Genomic DNA, 24,669 nt, shown 5'->3' on the forward strand with positions numbered 1-24,669 from the left:
GGAATCACGTCTCTGAGTACGTGGGGATTTTACAGACACCACGAACGAGGTCTTTTTTTTCTCATACGCAGAGAAATATATGGCTATATATACAATATCTTTATTATATCGGGATCGTGGAGAAGAGACGCGCTGAATTTCAATGGCACCTTCAATTTCGATCCGACATCAACTTTTACATTTACAACGAGACCGCGGATCGCATTACACGACGTAAGTGCCTGCTCAGATCGCAGATTCTTGGCGAAATGGCCATTCAAAGATCGTCAAACGTACTTGATAAATATTAACGATATAAAAACGAGTAGCTCTATTCCCTACAGGATAAATAATCTCATCATTTTTTCACTTCCAATTTATTTATGTCGTCACATTTTATAATTACAAATTACATCGCATAATATTGCTTTAGGTATAAAGAATATTTATAAAAAATTTGTGTTTTGTGTGGTGTGTGTGTGTACTTGTGTTTGTTTTATTTGTGTTTTTGTGTTTGTGTTTTGTGTGTGTGTTTTTATAAAAAAGTATATTAATTTATTTTTATTTTATAACATTTTATATTATTTTCATATTTTATATTAGTATATTAATTTATCATTGATTTTATTTTTATTTTTATTTCTCGTTCATCCCAAGCGCCGACATATCTGTATTATTTTAATGCGATATCTTGTAATTTTCTTAATTTTCTATTTATACAGGGTGTTTCCCTAAATAAGTGGGAAAAATTTTATACGATGATTCTTTGTCGAAAATTAAGGGGGGGTTTTTTTTTATATAAATATATACTTCTATATTTCCCCCGAAGAGTTACATTCCTCCAAAAGAAATAAAAATTAGGTTTTTAATTTTTTTAATGGATATTTTCTACTAGTAAAAAGGATATTTATTAATATTTTTTTTAAATCTTTCTGTATTATTATAAGGAGATAAAACTAATAATCCCTATTCAATTTTTTATTAGTACTTTTAACAAACCGGGATATGATTATTTAAAAATATGCGTTAGAAAGCTTGATTTTTTTAGAAACGTTTTTATTTGTTTGATTTTTTTCGTCAAAATCTCAATAGTTTTCAAGAAAAAAAAAATAAAAACTTAATTTTCACTCCTCAGGGAGGGATATTAGGAATATATGTTTATAAGAAAAACCCCCCCTTAATTTTCGACAAAGAATCATCTCCTAAAATGTTTCGATAACTCAATACCTCTATCGGGTGTCACACACACACACACACACACACACACACACACACACACACACACACACACACACACAGACATACTACGAAAAGAATATTTAGAAACACCCTGTATATTGTTTTTCATCCCGATATAGTTATTATTTTTTTATTTCCAATTTACTTAATTAATTATCGCATAATTGCTTTATAAATAATATTTATAGAAAAAATGTTTTGTTTTTTGTTCGTGTTTATGTATATGTTTATATAAAAATAAAGTATTTATATTAATTTTATTTTCGTTCTTACTTCCGTTCAGCCCAAGCAACAAACATATATGTATTATTTTAATGCGAGATTACTTTGCAATTTTCTTAATTTTCTATTTATATTGTTTTTCATCCCGATACAATTATGGAGATCTTACTCTTCGATCACACATCTCGATTGAACAATCTATGTTCACATAATCCGATCGATAATTTTTCAAGGCACCGAAAAGTCCGGTGTGTGCAATGATAAGAGAATTCATGCGTAGAAATAGCGCATTATGGTTTTTATCGTTTGCATCGTCGGGTCGAGGCGCGGTCTTTAAGGAAAGGGTGAAGAGGAGATATAGATATCAACTGTGAAATAGAGTGACGATAATGGGGTGCTTCGCGTTGTGAGAGTGGCCATTACAGTTACCGTGAAGTCACGTCATAAAAACAAGGATGCATACTTTTATATATATATATATATATATATATATATATATATAAAACATGTTTATATATAAAGAATATATATATATATATATATATATATATATATATATATATATTATACATCATAAATGGAGAGAGGAGAGAGAGTTGCCGCATCGAAACGACGATAACTCAATACTCTATCGACTGTCATACACACATAACACACACACACAGACACACTACGAAAAGAAGAAGACTCACATACATTTCTGATTACTAGTTTTCAGTTTCTTTCTTTTAAAGCATAAAATAATATGGTTTTGCTATTTAAGTAAAACTGATACTTTTAAGCTTTTCATAAAAGAAATTATATTATCAGTATTGTTCTTAGATGATTTTAAAATTAGCTAGATAAAGATGAGATGACAAAATATGTAAATTCATCTTAGATAAGGAGAAGATGATTTTGTTTTAAATATATCTAGATAAAGATAAAATTATATGGCAATTCATCTAGATAACTTATTATTAAATAATATTAGCAGATAATATTATTTTTAAGTCCGCTTATGTAAACACAGTTATACAAAAAATGTTAATTATAAAAGGGATATAAAAATATATTCATATACTTTTATTTATAAATTTTTATCGCTTACTCCTTAAGTTCTATTACTAAGTATTTTTATGCGCTATGATTCTAAACCAAATTATCTGAACATTCGTCTAGATAATTTAAAGATAACACTTTTTTTCATCTTAGATGCAGATATAGATATTTTTGTTATTTATACATATAAAGATAAGATGATGCCAAAATTTCATCTAGATGATCATCTATATAATTTTATTTAGATAACAGCAAACACTGGTAATCATATATATGTATGAAAATATTAATTTTTTTTTAATATTAGAAGCTACAGTCTGTTTTCTTCAATAATATTATTTTTTATAACGAATTTTAAGAATCCTCTCTTATAAATGTGACATTGTCAACAAATATTTTATATATAATTATTATATATTATTTATTATTTTATATATAATTATATATATAAGAAATAATTCGTATATAAATCGTACCCTCTAAGGTAAATATTAAAATTGCAATAAAACTATCATAGAAATGACAAAATTGTTTTATTTATTTGAAACTATGATTCTTTGTCAACGATACACGCTAAACATTAACACAAATTTATCGTTGTTATCATTGTTTCATATTATAAATTAAAAATTAAAAAAAGTAGTATTTGATACAATTTACAATATCGGTTTGCTAAATTGTGAGTTTTTAAATCGTACCTCTAACAACAAAATTAAAAGATTGTAACAAAAATAAAGTTTTATTTTCTACAAAAGTTCTTAGTTTGCAACAAAACATATCTATAAAAATGTCATATTTATAATCATAAATTCTCTTCAAAAATTTAACAAAAATACTTTTTGTATCATACAAAAATATATATAAATAAGTATTTATTCCTTAAAAATAATAAATAGAAAAAATCGTAAATATATTCAGAATACATATATTAGAAACATATATTAATCTTACATACACTAAAGTTAATAATACAACATTCTCTAAGGTTAATAATACAATTCAAATAGCAAAAATGAATTTCGCGGTTCATTCAATTCGCATATATTTTCACGTACAAAATTCAAATATAAAATCATGAATAAAGTATAGAAGAGCGCGATAGTATTTGTTCGCGCTCTTAAGGGTTGTTCAAATTGAGATTCGAATCCAAGACAGCTTGCGCGACCTTTCGCTTTATTTAGATTCGCGATTTGCGGATATTTAGATTTTTCGATAATGTACGAATTTCGCGGCCTGTTTATGTATTTTCTCTGTAGTTTGCATCACCGAAACCTGCGATGATGTTTTCGCATTTTATCGCATTTTATGTGTAACTATGCATTCACGAGACGATAAGGTTTTGCAAGCGCGATAATAACACGTGAATCTCGTCGGAAATATAGATAATTTTATTTTGTTACTCTAATCTCTAAATTGAAGTATTAATATTTCAATATTTTAATAATTATAAATTAATATAAATCATAATTTTCATTACTGCGTAAAAAAAAGATCTTGCTGTAACCATGAAAAAGAAAAATTAATCGTCGATCAATAATATAGCCAATAATAATAATAATAATAATAATAATAATCTTTTAAATCCTCATATAAAATTTAATATATCATACATAAATTTAAAATATTACATGATCTTTTATATTAATAAAATCTCACTAGAGAGAGTATACGCATATAAAACATTTAAAAAAGTTTAATAAAAAGATTTTTTACACACATATATAAAATATGGAATATTATAAAATATTTGTAAAATAATTTAATATAAAATAAAATTTTATATATTTAAAAATATATATATTATATATACATACATACATATGTATATGTATATGTATAAAAATTTTTTATTAAATTTTATAAATATTTTATAAATAAATCTCAGATTTGTAGAAAGTTGTACGCATGCGAATATTTTTTTATTAAATTCTATGAATTGTTTTATGAATTCCAAATCAAATCACTAAATGTATAAAGGCAAAAATATGCTGAATATGAGACGCCTTGTGTAAATACGTAATAAATATGCGTAAAATGCATAATATTTAATACACATACACACAGAGAGACACACATAGATGCGTAAATTTTTTGCATGGAAAGAAATGGAAACGGAGGCTCTAAAAGAAATGATTTTTAAAGGGAATTCGATTATGTCAACTCGACAAAATTTCTCCCCCCTTTGGCCCCCCCCTCCCCCCCCTCTCTCTCTCTATCCCTTCTTTTGCGATTCTCAGCCGAGTTCTTTTGCGTTTATTGAATCTCATACGGAATGTGTTTCGCAGGCAAAAAGTGGAAATCTCGGACTGCAATTATCGCTGAGAATAACGACCTTGCCATGGCACGCGCCATTTTACGCAGCTATAAAAAAAGTAGATTACCGGTTGCCGGTGCGTAAAAAAAAAAAAACAACTATATGTATATCGTAAAAAAAGACGCCGAACACAAACTCTGATAAAAACTATATTTATTATATGTATAAAATTATATGTAGGTATTTATTATTAGTTCTTATCATATTTATTGCATATAAAAATTCTTGATACACAACTTTATGTAAAGCATTATCTTATAATTTTTTAAAAACTTGAATTTAAAATAAAATATATTTTTCAATTGATTAAAGAACCTAAAACTGAGAGATAAATAATTATATAATATACTCTATATTTATTATTAGCTCTTGTCACGTTTACTGCATATAAAAATTCTTGATACACAGCTTTATGTAATGCATAATCTTAAAAAATTTGAATTTAGAATAAAATACATTTTTCAACTGATTAAAGAGCCTAAAGCTGAGAGATAATGAATTATATAACACAACACTCTATACTCTAGTATAAACATACACACGCACATATATATTGTATTCTTATACATTTCTTTTTCCTTAAAAAATACTCTACTTGATCAAATAATAATTGAATAAAAAGAAAAAATTTTCATAATAAAAATTATTAATCTTTTCGTGTAATGCATACATAAAATATTTGTTTTGAGTGCCACACGATTTTTGTAAAACATTCTTAAAATATAGACTATAAATGACTCGATAAAGGGTCATTAAATTTATATGACGGACGTTAGAGACGGAATTTCACATATAAATAAATTCAAGGTATTTATTTGTAAAGCGTAAAAAACGAAGAAATATGCTAAGGAAAAATATTTAAAAAAATAATTAAAATGTCCAAAAATGATACATAAAGATATGCTAATAATCGAAAAAGAACAAACATTATAAAATTCATCAGATTGTGAGACAAAAATTTACTGATCATTAACAACATGTTGAAATTCCTCATTATTCTTATCACACCGGTCGCAGATAAAACTAGGATGAAGGAGAGAAGGGAAGGGAAGGAGGGAAGAAGGTTGTAAAGGATTAAATCGGCGGAATTTGTATCTGCTTACACAACAAAGTTGCACACAAACATGCCAGAGTATAGAGTATAGCGTTATCTTTCAGGGAGAGCGAAAATGGCAATAAAGCTGTAATTTAGAGGCTAGCTTCGTTAATTCGTGTTATTCGACGTTCAATGCACATGTCGAACAAAAGATTCTTGTTTAAAAATTATATGCAATAATATGCACCTTTTGTAACCTTGCAAGTGTTCTAACAGTCACTAAATATAACATTATAATGAATAAATATATCTCTAATGTTAATATTTTTCAAAAATATCTCTAATGTTAATATTTTTCAAAAATTTTTCAAATGAGAGAGAGAGAGAGAGAGAAAAGTAATTGATAAATTTTTGATCCAAAGAAACAATAAATTTATTTGTATGTTGATATGACAAAATTTGTCCAGCAAATATATTATTTCACAAAATATTTTAGAAAATACAAATATTAAAAATTAGGGGAAATTAAATTACAATTTTTAAATTTACAAGAAGTGAATTATTAACAATAGAAAACAATAACATCAATATTGTATTAATGCCGTTGTAGCTCTATTGTAAATAGTACAAAAATATGTGTCAATGTTTTAATTAACTTGTACGTATTTATATAATTCAGTTAAATGACATATGTTAATCGCAGAATCCTTAACTATCATTTAGAATAATCTACTGATGCTAATCATATGTTGTTTTGATATTTATAAATGTACATACATATTATGTACACAGTTGAAAAATTTGTGTTAAATTTAACAAATATCACCTGTCCCAAACGGCCCACAGAAATTTTTGTGTTAATTTAACATAATACGGATATGTTAAATGGTGACACGAATATTGTGTTAATATTTTAATATAAAATAAATGCAAACTTCAAATAAACTTAAAATAAATTTTGTGTAAAATTAACATAGTTTTAATGTAAAAATTAACAAAAAAAATTGTAAATTTTACATTTTATCACCCCCACTTATATTATAAAGTAAAATTAATATTTTTTTTCTGTAAATTTTAACAGATAAATCTTGTCACTAATAATACGGAACATATTTATTGTGTAAAATTAAAAATAGATATACATTGTGTTATTTTTACACTTTTTTTTTAGTTGTTTTAATAATTTAACATTTGAGTCCAATTAACATAACAGCAATATGTTAAATTAACACATGAATGTGTTAAATATTTAACACAAAAATTTTAACGGGGACCGTTTTTAACAAGAAAACACAAATTTTCCAACTGTGTATGTATATATAATATGCATCTGTATATGTACACAATTTATACAAATATCTTTGAAATTTTGTGCGAATAAATGTCAAAGTTGTGATTTTAATTTCTTATATTAGGCTCAAGTTTATTCTAACGCGTATAAAAAGTGAAAGAAAACGAGGGAGAGAGAAAAGGAGTGAGAGTAAGAGAGATTTAAATTAAAGTTAAAGAATACTTCGAACTTCCGAAGATTCAGTAAAGTTGCACGAATTGTTTAAATATCATTCTATATATATCTTTATCAGAATAAAAAAATGCAGGAAAAATTACGGCGTGAAAGCATCCAAGAAACCAGTTTCCATTAATACCAGCTCGATTAATTATGTCTGTCATTTAAGACTGCGTTAGTGAAAGTGCAAAATGTCATTTTTCGAAAAACGTGTCTCACCGGTTTTGCCAATTTTTTCAGAGTCGAAAGAGAGAGCGAGAGAGAAAAGAGGGAAACAAGAGGAGGAATAAAAGAGATAGGAGTATATTTGCGCTATTACTTGCACTCACTTACACTATTGCTTGTACTTTGCTTGTCTTCAGTTAGTTTTTTTCTTTTCGCGAAACAAGTTGCGACAAAATAATATTCGACATTTGCGCTCATATTTCTACAAAAGAACCGTATATATATAAATGTATTAATTTCTAATTATATAAGCTCACGTACACTTTCTGCATTAAAAATGAAATTAATTTTGGGAAAAAAGAAATGGTACAAAGTATAGAAATTATTACATAGTATTATTAGATATAATAATAATAATAATAATATGTCTTATCTAAATCATGTCTTATTTAAACTATGCACTTCTACTTTACATTATATTAAACTTCTATATTTTTTTGTAAATCTTTAGTAAAATATTTATACGATTTGTTTTCTCTATTAATATGTATCTTCTACCAGTCTTCTCCTTCTATCTGACGTCTATGTTCTGTCTATAGGAAAATTGGAATGTCCCATAAATTGACATACCCTTCTAGTTAATATAATATCGACATAATCACATTTTGTTTTAAAGTGTCAATTCAAGGAATAAATTAATACTACTAATTGAATTTGTTTCTTAACAATGTCTCACATCTTAAAAATTCGAGTAAAAATTTATATTTTGAAGATAAAAAATGAACATAGACATATATTTTTTCTTTTACAGATATTTTTAAAATATATAAAAGATATAATTTAAAAATTCTTTTTTAACTCAATAAATTGATACTCTTATAATTCAATATATTACTGCAATAATTTTCTATATTTTTATCATATTTTTATAGTTTTCAATGAATATGATTTTTCAGGAAAGCGATTCTTTCAGAGACGTTAATTTTCGATTTTAAGAAAAAGATATTTGTAAAAATATTAATTAAAAACAATATTAGTAAAATTATGATACAATTTGATAAAAAGTGTCCACGAATATAATAGTGAGTATCTATTATTAAGACTATGTGTTAAAGCTATGAATATACAATATCTACAATATACGGATATATATATATATATATATTATATTTTTTTAAATCTTTTAGCTAGAAACTTTAGAATTCAAAAATAATATTTTTTTGTAGTGGTTTTTTCTATAATCTTTCAAATATTATTTTTATTAAGATTAATATTAATTTATATATATAAGGTAATATATTTAAACTATATTTTATTATACAGGATGTACAAAAAATGTTGAAATGTCATTTTCAAGAAAAAGTATGTAAATTGCAACTAGCCGTTATATATTTTTTCTTAAAAACATCTATGTGTTTTCAAGTTGATTTCTCTCATTATTTTGTGCATAAAAGTATTGAAGTAAGATCATCGAAAAATAAATGTTTTACGAGATATTTCATAATTTAAAAAACTATGTCATATTAAAGTATAAAATATCTCGTGAACTACTCACTTTTTGGCCATTCTACTCTTATAATTTTTATGAATATTAAGAGGAATCAATATATGTCAAAAAAAAGAATGGTTCCATTTTTAAAAAATTCGAAGTGACTTTATCCTGATCTTGACGACGTCATCCAAAGTCATCAAATTGATAAGCCTAATAAAGAGACCGTTTTAAACCTTACAACTTTTGTCTGAAACATTTTTTTCGAAAATGCGTAGTTTTTGTAAAATTATAAGGGGTTTCAACACTTTTTGTACATCCTGTAAGATTAAATTGAGCGTTACGTCTCTTATGAAAACATAAAAAATCAGCGATGCAACGCGAATATATGGGTTATTGCGCTTCGATAAAATCGTCTTCGCGAACATGCATCCTCTCTCGAGATGCACATTCAATACCGATGCAGGCTAAATGCCTGCGCATGTACGAGTATATACGCACACGAACGGAAGAATAATGAATTCTTATGCGTGAGCACGTGTGTATTGTGCGGGTTATGCAAGAAGAAGTTAAGCCTTGTGCCGTGTCGTCATTTAAGTTGCACGTTTAAGATGCGCATTAATCACGGTGCAAGCGATTGCAATCGGAATAATCAAGGATCGTAAACCGGCTAATATATGACACATTGATTTAAGAACAATAATAATATGTATAACGCTTTCGTAGATATTAATCATCAGACACGTAATAAGAAATTCATATCATAGTATATATATCATATCTAATAATAATATACAGGATGTTTCTCCCTCATTTTAAGTGATACAGATGATTATCTTAAGAATAAAACATTTTTGGGGGGAAAAATGTTCCATATAAAAGTTGTAGGATTTCGAGGGAGACATAATATGGTGACCTAGAATTGCCTCTAGGTGGCATTTATCAAAGTCATTTAGAGGTCAACGCAGTTTTCTTAAACGGAATTACCGTTTATTTTTTTACATAAATTGATTCCTCGTAATATTCGGCATAAGAAGTTATAAGGATAGGATGGTCAAAAAGTGATTACGAAATATTTTAGAAATATTATTTTAGATTACGAAAAATATACCAACTAGCAGCCACAACACATAGTTATTTTAAAAAAAAAATATGTGGCTGCTCTAGTTCAGGGTTTGACTAAGTGGGCCCAACCCAATAAAACCCACGTGGGTTTTATTGGGTTAAACCCACTTTAAAAACCTTACTTAAAAACCCATTTATAAAACCCATCCAAAAATGCTAAAAATTTAATAATATTATAAATGAAGTAATTAATATTAATTAATTTTTATTTAATTTTTCTTATTTATTAATGTAATAGAAGGTCCATTACATTAATAAATAAAAAAAATTAAATAAAAATTAATTCATAATAAGGAATTGTGCCAATTAAATAGCCAATTTTCTTAATCATTAGCGAATTATAAAAAATTAAATTAAAAAAATTAAAAAACCCAACAAAACCCCAAAAAACTCAATAAAACCCAAAAAAAACCCAATAAACCCCAAAAAACCCGGTTTTAAAAAAAAAACCGACTGGGCTGGGCTTTTTAAAAAAACCCCGGGTTTTGTCAAACCCTGCTCTAGTTGGTATATTTTTCGTAATCTAAAATAATATTTCTAAAATATTTCGTAATCACTTTTTGACCATAACTTTTTATGCCGAATATTACGAAGAATCAATTTATGTAAAAAAAATAAACGGTAATTCCGTTTAAGGCTCCTGGGTGCTCACCGCGGCCATATTGGAATCGTGACGTCAGAGGTGAGAAAACACACGCTATTTTTTTTTTTAGATGCCATTTTTCTAAATAAAAACATATTTGCATAAAATAACACTTAAGATCTCTTTAATACACTTGTAAAAAACGCCGAAAACTATTCTTTTCCCTTGATAGTCAATCAACAACCGTAAAATGATCGAGATATCAGACTTTGACATGCGGAATGACTGCGCATGTGCAAAGACCAGACGGACTGGGCCTCATAATATTACATTTTACAGCTGTTGATTGATTATAAAGGGAAAAGGATAGTTTTCGGCGTTTTTTAGAAGTGTATTAAAGAGATCTTAAGTGTTATTTTATGCAAATATGTTTTTATTTAGAAATGGCATCTAAAAAAAAATAGCGTGTATTTTCTCGCCTCTGACGTCACGATTCCGACATGGTCGGCAAGGTACCAGGAGCCTTAAGAAAACTGCGTTGATCTCTAAATGACTTTCATAAATACCACCTAGAGGCAATTCTAGGTCACCATATTATGTCTCCCTCGAAACCCTACAACTTTAATATGGAACATTTTTCCCAAAAACGTTTCATTTTTAAGATAATCGACTATATCACTTAAAATGAAACACCCTAGTATAAAAATAAAAGTATATAATAATAAATTCATATCATATATGTGTGTGCAAGATGAGACTTATTTATAGAATGCTCAAAGTTAAACAATGAATTACACAATATATAAAATAATAACGAATAATACAACAATTAAATGAATAATTATTATTCGACAATAATAACACAATAACATTCTCTCGATTTCAAGATCAATATATTATAAAATCACAGTAGTATTAACCTTGCATATACATATCAATTTAGTGATGATAAATTTATATACACATAATACAATTTATGCATTTAAAAAAAAATGTAATTTTAAATCGATAAAATATCGATTTACATTCATCTTCTTTTTCTCTTGGATCATTTACTTTGATAATTGACAAATTATATTTACACACATTTTGTAAAAAAAAATTTCAAACGGATATTTTCATATTATTTGGATCGATGCGCGCTTTGCAATTTTTTGCTTTGCACGCAAAAAAGAAAAAAAAAAGTAAAAGGAAAAAGAAAAGCGAGAACAGGGACAAAGGATATCTCGCGAGACTTATGTCCTTTTAACGTATGTCCCGGCAAAGGATGGAAAAGGATTTGGATTTATCTCTGATTCTATGTTGGTGAAATGGCAAAAGAAGGAGAAGAGAGGAGAATGAAAAAAAGTACATATCAATTCCATAAGAGAGTCTGTAGTAGTTTCATTGAAACACCAGTGAGCACAGAAACACATCATCTATAGCCTCAAATTTCAGGGAACTTTTCTTTGTTTCATAGAATCGTAGACTCTCAGTTTAAGACGAGGAGAAAAATCGGTGCAATCGATGATGCATCGAGGAGATGATTACGAAGGCGAAAGATTATCGTCAATTATAATTAACGTGTTGCACGAGTAATTAAGCGCAGCAAAATACGTTAATAAGAACAAGGATCACTATCGTGAAAATTAAAAGATAAAAAACAATAATAAAAAATAATATATTTTAATAAGAAAAAATGCATAAAAAGTTTATAGATTTATAATTAAAAAAAAATTCGTTAAAATTTTGTAATTAACCGTTTTTATTATTCTATTATTTTTTTGAATTTTATATTATTTATATATTATAATTTTATATTTTATTTATATATATATATTATTTACATATATATATATATATATATATATATATATTATTTATATTATTCCATTTTATTTATTTTATGTACATTTAGAAATTTATATCGACAAAAGAAATATTATTATTATATTATTTTTCTTTATTACATAATTCACACAAATCGCAAGATTTTCTGTTGTACAAAAAATTGTAACACAGCTTGAGTTCAAACAAGAAAATAAATAAAGGAGAAAAAATGAATTTGCAAAAAAGATGCAAAATTGATAGTTAAGCAAATGGAAAATTGTTGTTTACAAAACAATGTAAAAATCATAAAACTATTATTAATGTTATTGCGTATGTATCCTCTATTAGGTAATAACTTTATTTTTACATTTATTATATTACTATTATATGTATTATTAAAAATATTTGATTCTTAAATTTTTTGTATTACATGATTGTTTATATTATTGTATATGACAAATATATTTATATTATTATTAGTATTATTATTATTTTAACATTATTATTCTGTATTAATTACATTATTTTAGATAAGAAAAATGGGCTAATAAGCGTAGGAATTGGACGCAACTATTAAAAATCTTCTTTTATTTAATTTCTTACAATTAGGATTTCTGCGCACAATAGAGAAAATATAAGGAATAAATATTAAATATTAGGAACAACAATTATTTTAAAATAATAAAATCAAAAAGGCTCTAATATAAAAATACAAATTCAGATATAAAGGACTAATAAGGGCTAATAAGCTAATAAGAACCCTTTATATTCGAATTTATATTTGTATATCAGTTTTTTTCGATTTTATTATTTTAAAATAATTCTTATTTCTAATATTTAATATTTATTTCTTATATTTTCTCTATTGTGCGCAGGGCCTTAATTTAATACGAATTAATTATGCCAGGTTTTTATTAGCCCATTTTCCACCTGAATTTGTATTATTTATATATCACAGAGTCTTTTCGTTTTATTATTATTATTTTATATATTTTATATTTGTATCATTATTTTATTATCATATAAAAAATATCCGATTATTTTATACTACTCTAATTTTATTCTCTCTCTTTTATATATGAAAATATAAAAGACAAGTTTATTAAATCTCAAAAGACTCAAACGCGAAGCATTTTTCTGTAATTACGATGAAAATGCGAGAAAAGGCTCTTAAAAAAGGCCTTACGGATTTCCTTAAGAAAACCGCTTAAACAGCGTGTATAACTACTGATAAGGAGCATTGTATTTTTCTTCTTTCCAGCATCCGATTGCACCCATCTCGTGTTCGTCCTCTTCTCAAAGTCGAATAACACATTCTCGAGATATGAAATTATCTCTCAGCTTTAAAAAAAAAGCGAGAGTGTCGTTTTACGACTTCCGTAGAGCGAAAATAAGACAAAGATGAGATACATAATGTTTCGAACTAATTGATACGCAGCAAAATAATGATATAGCGATGATATCGAGTAAAAAATTGTTAAAAATTAATCTGTAAATGTACACGCGAAAAAATTTATAAGTTACATGAAAAAAATACATTTCCTTTTACAATATTTATTGTTTAAAAAGCTAAAATATATATGTAACGACTTCACATAGGATATTTATTATTATAAAAATTATAAAAATTGCAAATTACACATTTTATTGTTTATTTGTTTGTTTTATTGTTTATTGTGCATATATTTATTTTTTTTTATTGTTAATTATACATTTGTTTGTGCATCAAAATATTTACAATACTTATAAATAATTACAATACTTCTATGTAAAATATAATATATATATATATAATATTATTTAGTTATTAAAGATATTGTAATTTTAGAGATATTATCATTTATTCTCTAGTACATTTTAAAAAATTTCAAAAAATTATATTGTAATTTTTACTATAATATTTTCACTGTGTAGAGCAAAAGAGAATGTTGAATAATAAATAATACAGAGAAAAAGGATTAAACAAAAAAAAAAAATACTTATATAAATTTTTCTCAATCAATTATATCTCTGTGTTTTGCAGCAATTATACTTTACAGTACTTTATCAGAATATGAATCTGATTTTAGCTCATTGTCAGTTAGTTTATTCAAAAGCTTTTAGCTTGTGTTTTTGCTGTTTATTTATGTATATGTTAAATAGATAATTTGGAATCGAAAATTCGTCCAGTTCTAAAGTTCTTTTTCTTATGTGACTGTTTTGGCCTAATTAAATAATCTAAAGAAGGTAATACAAAAAAGTTTCTTATTTTCTTTTTCAACAATATAATTTTTCATATTTGTAGATATCTAAATCCGATATTTCATTGTTTTTATCTCAACAATTTTTATCATATTTTTGTCTTTTTCAGTCGATATATCAATTTCTCAGCTCATAATTTTTGTTCGTGTTTAGAAAAGATCATTGTGGAAGAAAAAGTTTGAAAGAGTATTATACAAACTGTAATATAGAGAAATATCAATAACTAATAGTCTTCAGATTTGCTGATGTGATAAGAAGCAGAGTAAATATCTCTATGAGAGTAAAAATTTTTATTTTGAATTTTTAGTTAGAACCCCTCAAAGTGTAAAAGTAAAAAAATGTCACGTTCTTTAGTTTTATTTTCGTCTAATATAAATAAATAATTTTTTTTCTCAAAAGTTTTACTTTAAAATGTTAGAGAATTAAAAATCTATTACAAATAATCTATAATTGTAATAAAAAATTCAAGATCTAAATTCTATTTCCTATAATTTGTGAATGCGTCATGCAATATTGTATAAGAAACATTCGCAGAATAGAATAAAGTTACAAGATTGCATTTTTATGCGCAATTATTTTTACAATACACAAACAAGATAATATAATACACAGCGAATAATAGATAGAATTGAAACATTTAGAAAACAACTCACCTATTCTTCTTAACGTTCTCTTCTCCATGACTGGTCGCGTCATCGCGATGACGTTACATACTGTTAGTTCAGAGTTAATTCACACATCGATTAGTCGCACGCTTATTAGTCATCTGCAAAACAAGACCATAGTCATAAATAAACACGAAACAATAACTGGTAAACTGTGTCACTATTTTATTTGACACAAGTTATAAGCATAAAACTGTGTATGTGTATACATGATATGTATATGAATAAAAGCTCGAAAATATATTTTCTTGTAATTTTTGTTTACATCAATTTATACATATCTATTTTTTAATAATTTTTTATATTATTATATTATTATTTTTTTATATATTATTATTATTTTATTATTTTTTATAATTATAATTTATAATTATAAAAATAATTATTAATATTATAATATAATAATATAATAATATAAAAATATAATAATATAATAATATTATTATATTATTATATTTTTATATTATTATATTATTATATTATAATATTAATAATTATTTAATAATAACACTAGTTTACAAAAAATATTTTTTTCATTATTTTCAACCAGACAAGGTGTTTCTTATAGATTTTCGGATGCTAAAAACGATGTTGCAAGCCAATTTTCACCAGCACATCAAGTTTCTGAAATAATTGAGGTTTAATATGCAAAACATGACCTTTTTGCGATATTTGAGATTTTTTTTTTGAAAATGATTAACGTTATCTGGAAATTCTGATCAGATGTCATGAACGTATTGTCATGAACATCCCCTATAAAATACATTTTTTTTATTACGATATCTTACTTTTTAGCCATGTTAAGAAGAATTTAAATACAGAGTTTTGCTGAGATAGCAAATATTCTGTCTATGATGATGAAGTAATATAATTATACTGATAATTTGTAGTTTAGAACTATCAATACACATACACAGTATAATTTATCGTGCGATAGATTCCACTAAATGTATATTTATATATATATATATATATAGGGTGTCTCATTTTAATTGCCTACTTTGAATTTTTCGAAACAAATGCATTTTTTAAAGAATATTCCTAATAAAAATTGTATGATCTAAATAAGGGGGACAAATAATGATAAAATCAATTTTAGAAAAAATAATTGATTTCCAAAAAAACTTTTTTCCTCTGAAGCATCTCCTATAAATAGTTTCCAGATTTAATCTTTCATAATATGGCTAAAAAGTAAAATATTGAAATAAAAAAAATATGCATTTTAGGGGATGAACAATACATTCATGATATTTAATCAGACTTTTCATATAACGTTAACCTTTTTTACGAAAAAATCTCAAATATCGCAAAAAAGCCATTTTTTACACATTAAACCTCAATTATTTTATAAATCTAACGTGCTAGTAAAATTTAGTTTGCGGCATCGTTTTCCAAGCATCCAAAAATCTATAAGAAACACTTTGTCTGGTTTAAAATAATTTTTGGCTGTAAACTAATGACCTTTCGGAAAGGTATAAAAATCTCATCAATGCAAAGATGACATATTGCTATTTATCGTGATAAATATTGATGACATTATCACAATTACTTCATAAATAAATAAATAAATAAATCTTGCAGTGAATAATAAAAATAAGAATAACTTTTGTTAATTAAAGCAAATATATATAGTAACCGCATATCTATAAAAAGATAATATAAAGATAATATTCATATAAAGATAAAATTTTTCGCGGACGTAAAGGTAAGAGAATAATGGTGTCGATTAATCATCTGCAATCCGAATCATTAAATGGACCGCGCATCCATCATGCAGGAGTGTTTAATTCGGACCGCCATGTTCCGACGATATCCATCAACGAGTCGCATTGATAAGAGAGCTCGACAAAAATTCTGATAAAAGTCCTTTTAGATTATTTTACAATAATTGTTTGGTTTATTACTATTATGTATGTATTTATTATTGTTTATCATTGTTTCGCATATCATGAAAAATATAAAATATTTATGTAATTTGAACTGAATAAATACATTATATATATATTTTTTTTCTTTTAATTATTTAGAAATTTTTTAAATTATTTTGAAGAAAGAAAAAAAATTCAAAAAATTGAACTTAATTGCAAAAAAAAAATTTTATCATTAATTAAGAGTGCGAAAAAATATCTATGTAATTTAAATTGAATAAACCTACATTATTTGTATATATATATTTTTTAATTACCTATTTAAATTTTTAATTACTCAAAAAAAATTTTTTTTTAATTGCAACTTAATTTCAAAATTTACAAGAATTTTATTACTAATTAAATAGTTTCATATGAAATATTCTATCAATTTGATTTTGAGAAGGATACATATTGCCATAAAGTACTGAATACTTTATATTATAAGTATATAGCAAATTCCAGCAACAAGCTACTCTACTCCTCTACTTGCCTTAAACATGATCTATTCTTGGTGTTTCATTTCAGCATTATTTGCATAATACCGAGAGCATGTGTCGCTTCGCATCAGCGAAGATATGGGTTACAAATGCTCGCAATTATTCGGTCGACTAGTAGTTTGTTGAACGATTAAAGAATTTGTGATGAAAAATAAGTCTTGTCGAAAGATTTATTTCCTCAGAAAAAAAAAATATTGAAATAAAAAAAATATGCATTTTAGAGGAGATGAACAATACATTCATGATGTTTGATCAGACTTTTTATATAACGCTAACCTTTCTTACAAAAAAAATCTCAAATATATCGCATAAAAGCCATTTTTTACGCACATTAAACCTCTTCATTGTAGTTTTTAATTTTTAATAAATTCTCTCTCTCTCTCTCTTTATTTAAATTGCTTTTTTTAAATAATATAATCTATTCATTTATTCTCTTAACTATTTATATATGAAATTTTGATCATCTTATTGATCATTTTAATGTGCAATACATGTTTAAAAATATTATATATGTATACATAATGTGTATATATTTGTAATATAAAAATGTTTAATGTTATTGCATGTCGAATTATACTATAACTAAAGTAAATTGATCGCTCTGTAAAATAACGTAAAAGCAAAGTCACCTTGTGTTTTTTACGTTTCATCTCGTTATACATCTCGTGAAAGGATTTCGCAAATTTATGAAAGCACAATACGGCGAAAGGAATCGGCCCGTTGTTTAATCGGGCGTTTTACGGCCGTTGCATTTTACGGGAAGATACGCAATTATACGCACCGATGCAATTAACTGACGCGGTATGAAATAAAGGCCTCCTTGTTTGGATAAGAAGCTCCGATGGACCCTAGTTTCAGTCGTTTGTGTACAAGCATTTACATCCTCATATCGCACATTTATCTTTTTTAAGAAAAAAACATATATGTATACGTATGTTTCTTAATCTCTTTTCTATCGTCCTTTATATATTTTTATTATTACATACATATATTTTTATATGTAAGAATAATGCAGGAAAAAATATTTTTTTTCTATATATTATATGTAAATTATTTTATATACAGGGTGTCCCAAAAGTCCTGCAACAGTCAAATTTTTTAAATTATTTTTAAGTTATTTTTAAGAAAATATATACAATTTGCAACATATTTCTTCTTAAAAACAATTATGCGTTTTCTTTACACCAATTGATCGATCTCATTATTCTGTGCATAAAAGCATTATTATTATTATATATATTAAGGCTCCTGGCTCCTTTCCGACCATGTCGAAATCGTGACGTCAGAGGCGAGAAAACACACGCTAAAATTTCTTAGATGCCATTTCGAAATAAAAAAATATTTCGATGAAACAGCACTTCAGATAGCTTTAGCACACTCTTAAAAAACCCCGAAAACTATCCTTTCCCCTTTATAATCAATCAACAGCTGTAAAATGTAATATTATGAAGCCCAGTCCGTTTGGTCTTTGCACATGCGCAGTCATTCCGCATGTCAAAGTCTGATATCTCGATCATTTTACAGATGTTGATTGATTATAAAGGGAAAAGGATAGTTTTTGGGGGTTTTTAAGAGTGTGCTAAAGCCATCTGAAGTGCTGTTTAATCGAAATATCTTTTCATTAAAAAATGGCATCTAAGAATTTTCAGCGTGTGCTTTCTCGCCTCTGACGTCACAATCCAATATGGCCGCGGTGAGCACCCAGGAGCCTTAAGGTAAGATTACCGAAAACTGAATGTTTTACAAGATATTTTGTATTTTATGTCAAAAAATATTGTATCTTTCAAGCCTCATAACTCGAAAAAGACTTAACAGAAAAAACTTTATCATAGTTTTGGGACATCCTGTTTGTTATTGTATATTATTAGATACAATTATTACAAATTTCTGAAACAACAAAGCTTTCATCGCAGCTTCTCGATAAACCGATCACATTTCTTTCCTGCAAATCGATTGTTTTATATCGTAAAAAGGTGTAGAAATCTACAGCAGTGTATTTTTCCTCGCGTTACGCTTTCATTCACTCTCTCGTCGAAGAGATTCGATCTTTTTATCTGTTAACTATTATCTCCACTTTGCTTGAAGAGGCTGCATTTATTATAAACCAAATTCTCTCTCTTATTGACTTTCAGTAGAAAATGCTACACTTCAATACTCTCTTTCAATTTTCTTCAATCTTCGTTTGACAGTTTAAGATAAAAAAATGTATCCATTTCTTCAAAATAATGTATTTAGTATGTATAATGTCTCTCCTGCTTATTATTTTTAATTAAATAATAAATACATATAATAAATATTATGTTCATTCTTTCCGTATATTTTATGAAAAGTTTCTTAATTTAAAAATAAATCAATTAATTATGCGTTACGAAAAGTAAAACATTATTAAACTTTTTTTGCAAGTTTTGCAATTTATATGTATACATTTCTTTTAAATTTAGTCATCAATAAAATCGTAATAATAAATATAAAATAAATATAAAAATAAATATTCTTAATAATATATATAAAAGAGTCACATATAAAATCATCATTATAATAACAAAATTTATATTAAAATTTATCTTAAAAAACTGATGGGTTGCAAAAATGGCAATGCGTTTTACTTTCTCAAAACAATTAGTAGTCGCGTTGAAACTATTACGCGTTATTTTGTGTAAAATATTTTATATAAAATGTTGTTTTCATGCGAATTTACACATACACACACGAATTCATACAATTAAAACTAAAACGAACGCTAGAGATGCATTTATATCTATGTTTTATAAATAAACGACACAAACCGAGCTTATTTGATGCAAGCACTAGCTAACCAATTATTATGCAAATATTAATAACGCAAACATTAACATCGACTTGACCGGTGTTTTGCTCCTTCCAACATCCATCCCGCAAAAACACACAAATAAATTTTCAATCGATTTTTTATTCTAATAACTTTTTTATATCGTGTAATTTTTAGAAATTTTAAGGAATTGTGATCCTTCATTACTTTTTATTGTTCCTTTTATTTTAAATAAATAAAAAATTTAATGTACTGTATTTCTAAAATTTATATAAAATGTACTATATATAATACTATACTATATTATTCTATTGACAAGTTTAAATTCAAGGGGTGTCTCACTCAGCAAAAATTTGTACATGTATTGCGAATTATCGGGAATTCCAAGTAATTCCATGTAATGCGCCGTGTAATTATAAGTAATGCGACGGAATTACGTGTAATACTAAACAATATAAAGTAATTCCATGTAATACTATGCAATATATGATAATATAAAGTAATTCCATGTAATGCTAAAGTAATTCCATATAATTCTAAAGTAATTCGATATGTTTGTTTATAATTTTTTGTTTTACAAATACAGTAAGTAATATATAGAGTATCTTGCAGTTTTTTCCAATTAAATATTCCTTTTTATTTACTAAAATAAACACTATTTAGAAGTTTTGCAAAATGTCAGAATATTATAGGATATGTAATAACATTTTATAAAATTTTATGTATCGTTTCTGACTTCATCGAAAATAATATCAACTCTTTTCAAATAAAATACAATATATTCAAATGTTAGTACTAAAACTTTAATTTAGTAAAGAAAAATGCAATTAAAATGGAGAAAGATATTAAGAGAAATAAATTTATAAGATATTATTATTAATTATGTAATCGATATACATATTATGCAAAAAATTCAAAATTAATATTTTTTATCATACAAATATTTTTTTAGTTGAAACACCCAAATTAAGATATCCCTATATGTATAATACTTAATATATAACAAGACGTTTCCGATTATAAATAAAAATAATTAAAAAAAAATTATTTTAAACTGTGACTAAAAAATTCAAAAATTTTTAAAAAGTCAACTAAAAACATTTTTAATAAAAATTTATTTATGTTTATATTAAATTTTTATTTCTTTTATACGAATTTAAACACAAAATACAAACTTTTAATACTGATCTGATCAATTATTAATGATTTTATAAATTATAATATTTTGTTATACATAATTTATAATAATATAACATATATTTGTATAGAGTTGTGTTTACATATATATATTTTAGTTAGGTAGCATGTTATATAGGTAGGTCTATATATTAGTTAGCTTATATATTATACATTTTTATTACATAGTTAGTCATTATATATTTTCTTTAGTTCTTTGTATTTTTTTCAATTAATTTTTTTTATATAGTCTTCTGTCTCTTCCTCGCGTGATGGAAAAAGAGACGAATAAAAGAAGCGAGAACGCGTACATGTGCACTACTACCGAAGCACTGAGTGCATATATGTACGCAGTTCATACAAGAATAAACTTTGATTTTACACACACAAACACATACAAAACTTATTTTATTAAATTTAAAAAATTATTTTTCTGCGATTATTACGCCTATTTATCTGAAATATTAATAAATAATCATAAATTTGACTCTCAAAAAAATTGTAAATCAATGCGAAGTAATACGTAATGCGAAATAATACGTCGTAATGCGAAGTAATGCGAAGTAATGCGAAGTAATGCGTAAGTAATTCCAGAAAAAATGTACATGTATTGCCACAGTGAGACACCCCTTGTTTAAATTATATGCATAAATTTTTGCATGTAATATAAAATACATTAAATTTGTGAAAACCGGAATCTATTCAGTGTCAAAGGATCTATTGAAAAATGACTAGTTTAGTCTAGTTTTTGTGTTTTTTTTTTTTGAACTGTGTAATATAAGATGGAGAGAGAGAGAGAAAGAGAGAGAGAGAAAAATAAAATATTTTTATGTAAATTAGGAATAAAATTTTAACAAATTTTATTCTACAAATTCTGAAATCTGTACAAATATATGTATAGTATAGAATTGTTTAATTCAACTATTACGAAAGCTACAATCTATTGTTTTAGTGACCTCGAGTCGTTAATATGTTTTTCTTTTATTTAAAAGAACTGATGGCCTTGGACACGTCATGACAGACACGATAAAGTGATGATAACACAAAAAATAAAAGCGGGAGATAATGCTGCTATATTGCGAGGAATGATTGCCGGAGTACAAGTATCAAGAAATAGAAAACTAATAATATGTATATATTGCATAACATCTAATTATAAGTAATGTCGTTAAAGAAACAATAAATTTCATTAGAATTTTATGTAACAAAAAAATCAAATAATTTATAATTTTGTAAATTTTAACTTAATAATGTATGTATGTGTGATACTTATCAACAATATACAATCATAATACAATAGGAGAAAAATGTGATATGTAATTTTTCAAAAATCTTGTATAAATACCTAGAAAAACTTTTTATTTTATTAATATTATTTATAAAAATTAAATTATTTATAAATATTTAAAAAAATAAAATATAAATTAATTAAAAAGCTCTCGTAATTTAAAAATTGCGACAAAGATTGCTAATTGTTATCATAATTGTTTTACTTGATTACACTAGTTTACAAAAATATATATATTTTTTATTCATTATTTTAAAGTAGACAAGGTGTTTCTTATAGATTTTTGGATGCTGAAAACGGTGCCACAATTTTCATCAGCACGTCAGGTTTCCGAAAAAATTGAAGTTTAATATGTATAAAAAACGACGTTTTTGCGATATTTGAGATTTTCTAAAAAAGGTTAACATTATCTGGAAATTCTGATCAAATGTCATAAATGTATTGTTCATTCTGTATAAAATGCATTTTTTTTTTATTTCGATATCTTACTTTTTAGTTAAAAAGGATTTAAATACAGAATTTTGCTGAAATAGCAAATATTCCGCCTATATGATGATGAAGTCATATAATTATACTCATAATTTGTAGTTTAGGACTATCGATACACATACACAGTGTAACTTATCGTGATAGATTTCACTAAATGTATATTTATATACATATAGAGCGTCTTATTTTAATTACCCACCTTGAATTTTTCGGAACATATGCATTTTCGAAAAAATGTTTTAAACAAAAGTTGTACCACCTAAAGGGGGACAAATAATGGTAAAATCAATTTTGGAAAAAATAATTTTTTTTTCTCAGGAGCATCTCTATATGAGTAGTTCCCAACTTTAATCTTTCATAATTTGACTAAAAAGTAAGATATTGAAATTAAAAAAATGCATTTTATAGGGGATAAACAATATACATTCATGATATTTGATAAGACTTTTCAGATAACGTTAACTTTTTTTACAAAAAAATCTCAAATATCGCAAAACAGCCATTTCTTAAACCTCATAAAACCTCAATTATTTTGGAAATCTAGTGAAATTTGATTTGCAAGATCGCTTTTTCAGCACCCAAAAATTTATAAGAAACTCTTTGCCTGGTTCAAAATCATTTATGGCTGTAAACTAATGTTATAGAAGATTTTTAAGATTTTATTTAATATAATATCTGATGTGCGTGTGTTTGTGTGTATGTGCGCGCGTTTATCGAAGTACGCATGTACGCTTTGCGTACGTACAATTTATCGTCGTTGTACAGCTTTGACTTTGGTGGCTCATCTTATTAGCCGAGATAACAAACTCAATTTAAAGTTGCTATTTTCTGGCTTGACGCTTCTCTTAAGAAACTGTCTATCAGCCGTTTTATCAATCGCTTTTTCAACAAGACAAATTAACTCTCGCTACTCGCTTCTTTCGCAAGCATTGTCTCAAAAAAATCTCAACTACAGAAAATTGTAACTTCCCCTAACTTTTTCTAACGTCGAACTATTGCGTTTAAAAAGAACGAGCAGGAAAAATAAAAAATAGAAAAGAATAATTGGCTTTCTCTCTCTCTCTCTCTCTCTCTCTCTCTAGTACTCTGCGTTGATACCACTGCTT

General features: G+C 25.8%; 1 protein-coding gene across 3 annotated transcripts in view; it reads right to left on the reverse strand.

Annotated features, from left to right (window-relative positions):
* LOC145936913 (uncharacterized) overlaps positions 1 to 24,669 on the reverse strand; it is a 111,775-nt gene that overhangs the window by 61,522 nt on the left and 25,584 nt on the right. For 2 of the 3 annotated variants that reach the window (XM_083039587.1, XM_083039577.1), the window contains exon 2: positions 15,404 to 15,516. The exons of the other annotated variant lie outside the window; for it this stretch is intronic. The gene's annotated coding sequence lies outside the window, so the exon portion shown is untranslated. The remainder of the gene's footprint in view (positions 1 to 15,403; positions 15,517 to 24,669) is intronic. 3 annotated transcript variants of the gene reach the window in all.

Source organism: Prenolepis imparis, unplaced genomic scaffold, assembly GCF_030444845.1.
Source record: "Prenolepis imparis isolate NDT839.2.m4 unplaced genomic scaffold, iyPreImpa1.0 SCAF_1, whole genome shotgun sequence".
Taxonomy (NCBI): Eukaryota; Metazoa; Arthropoda; class Insecta; order Hymenoptera; family Formicidae; genus Prenolepis; species Prenolepis imparis.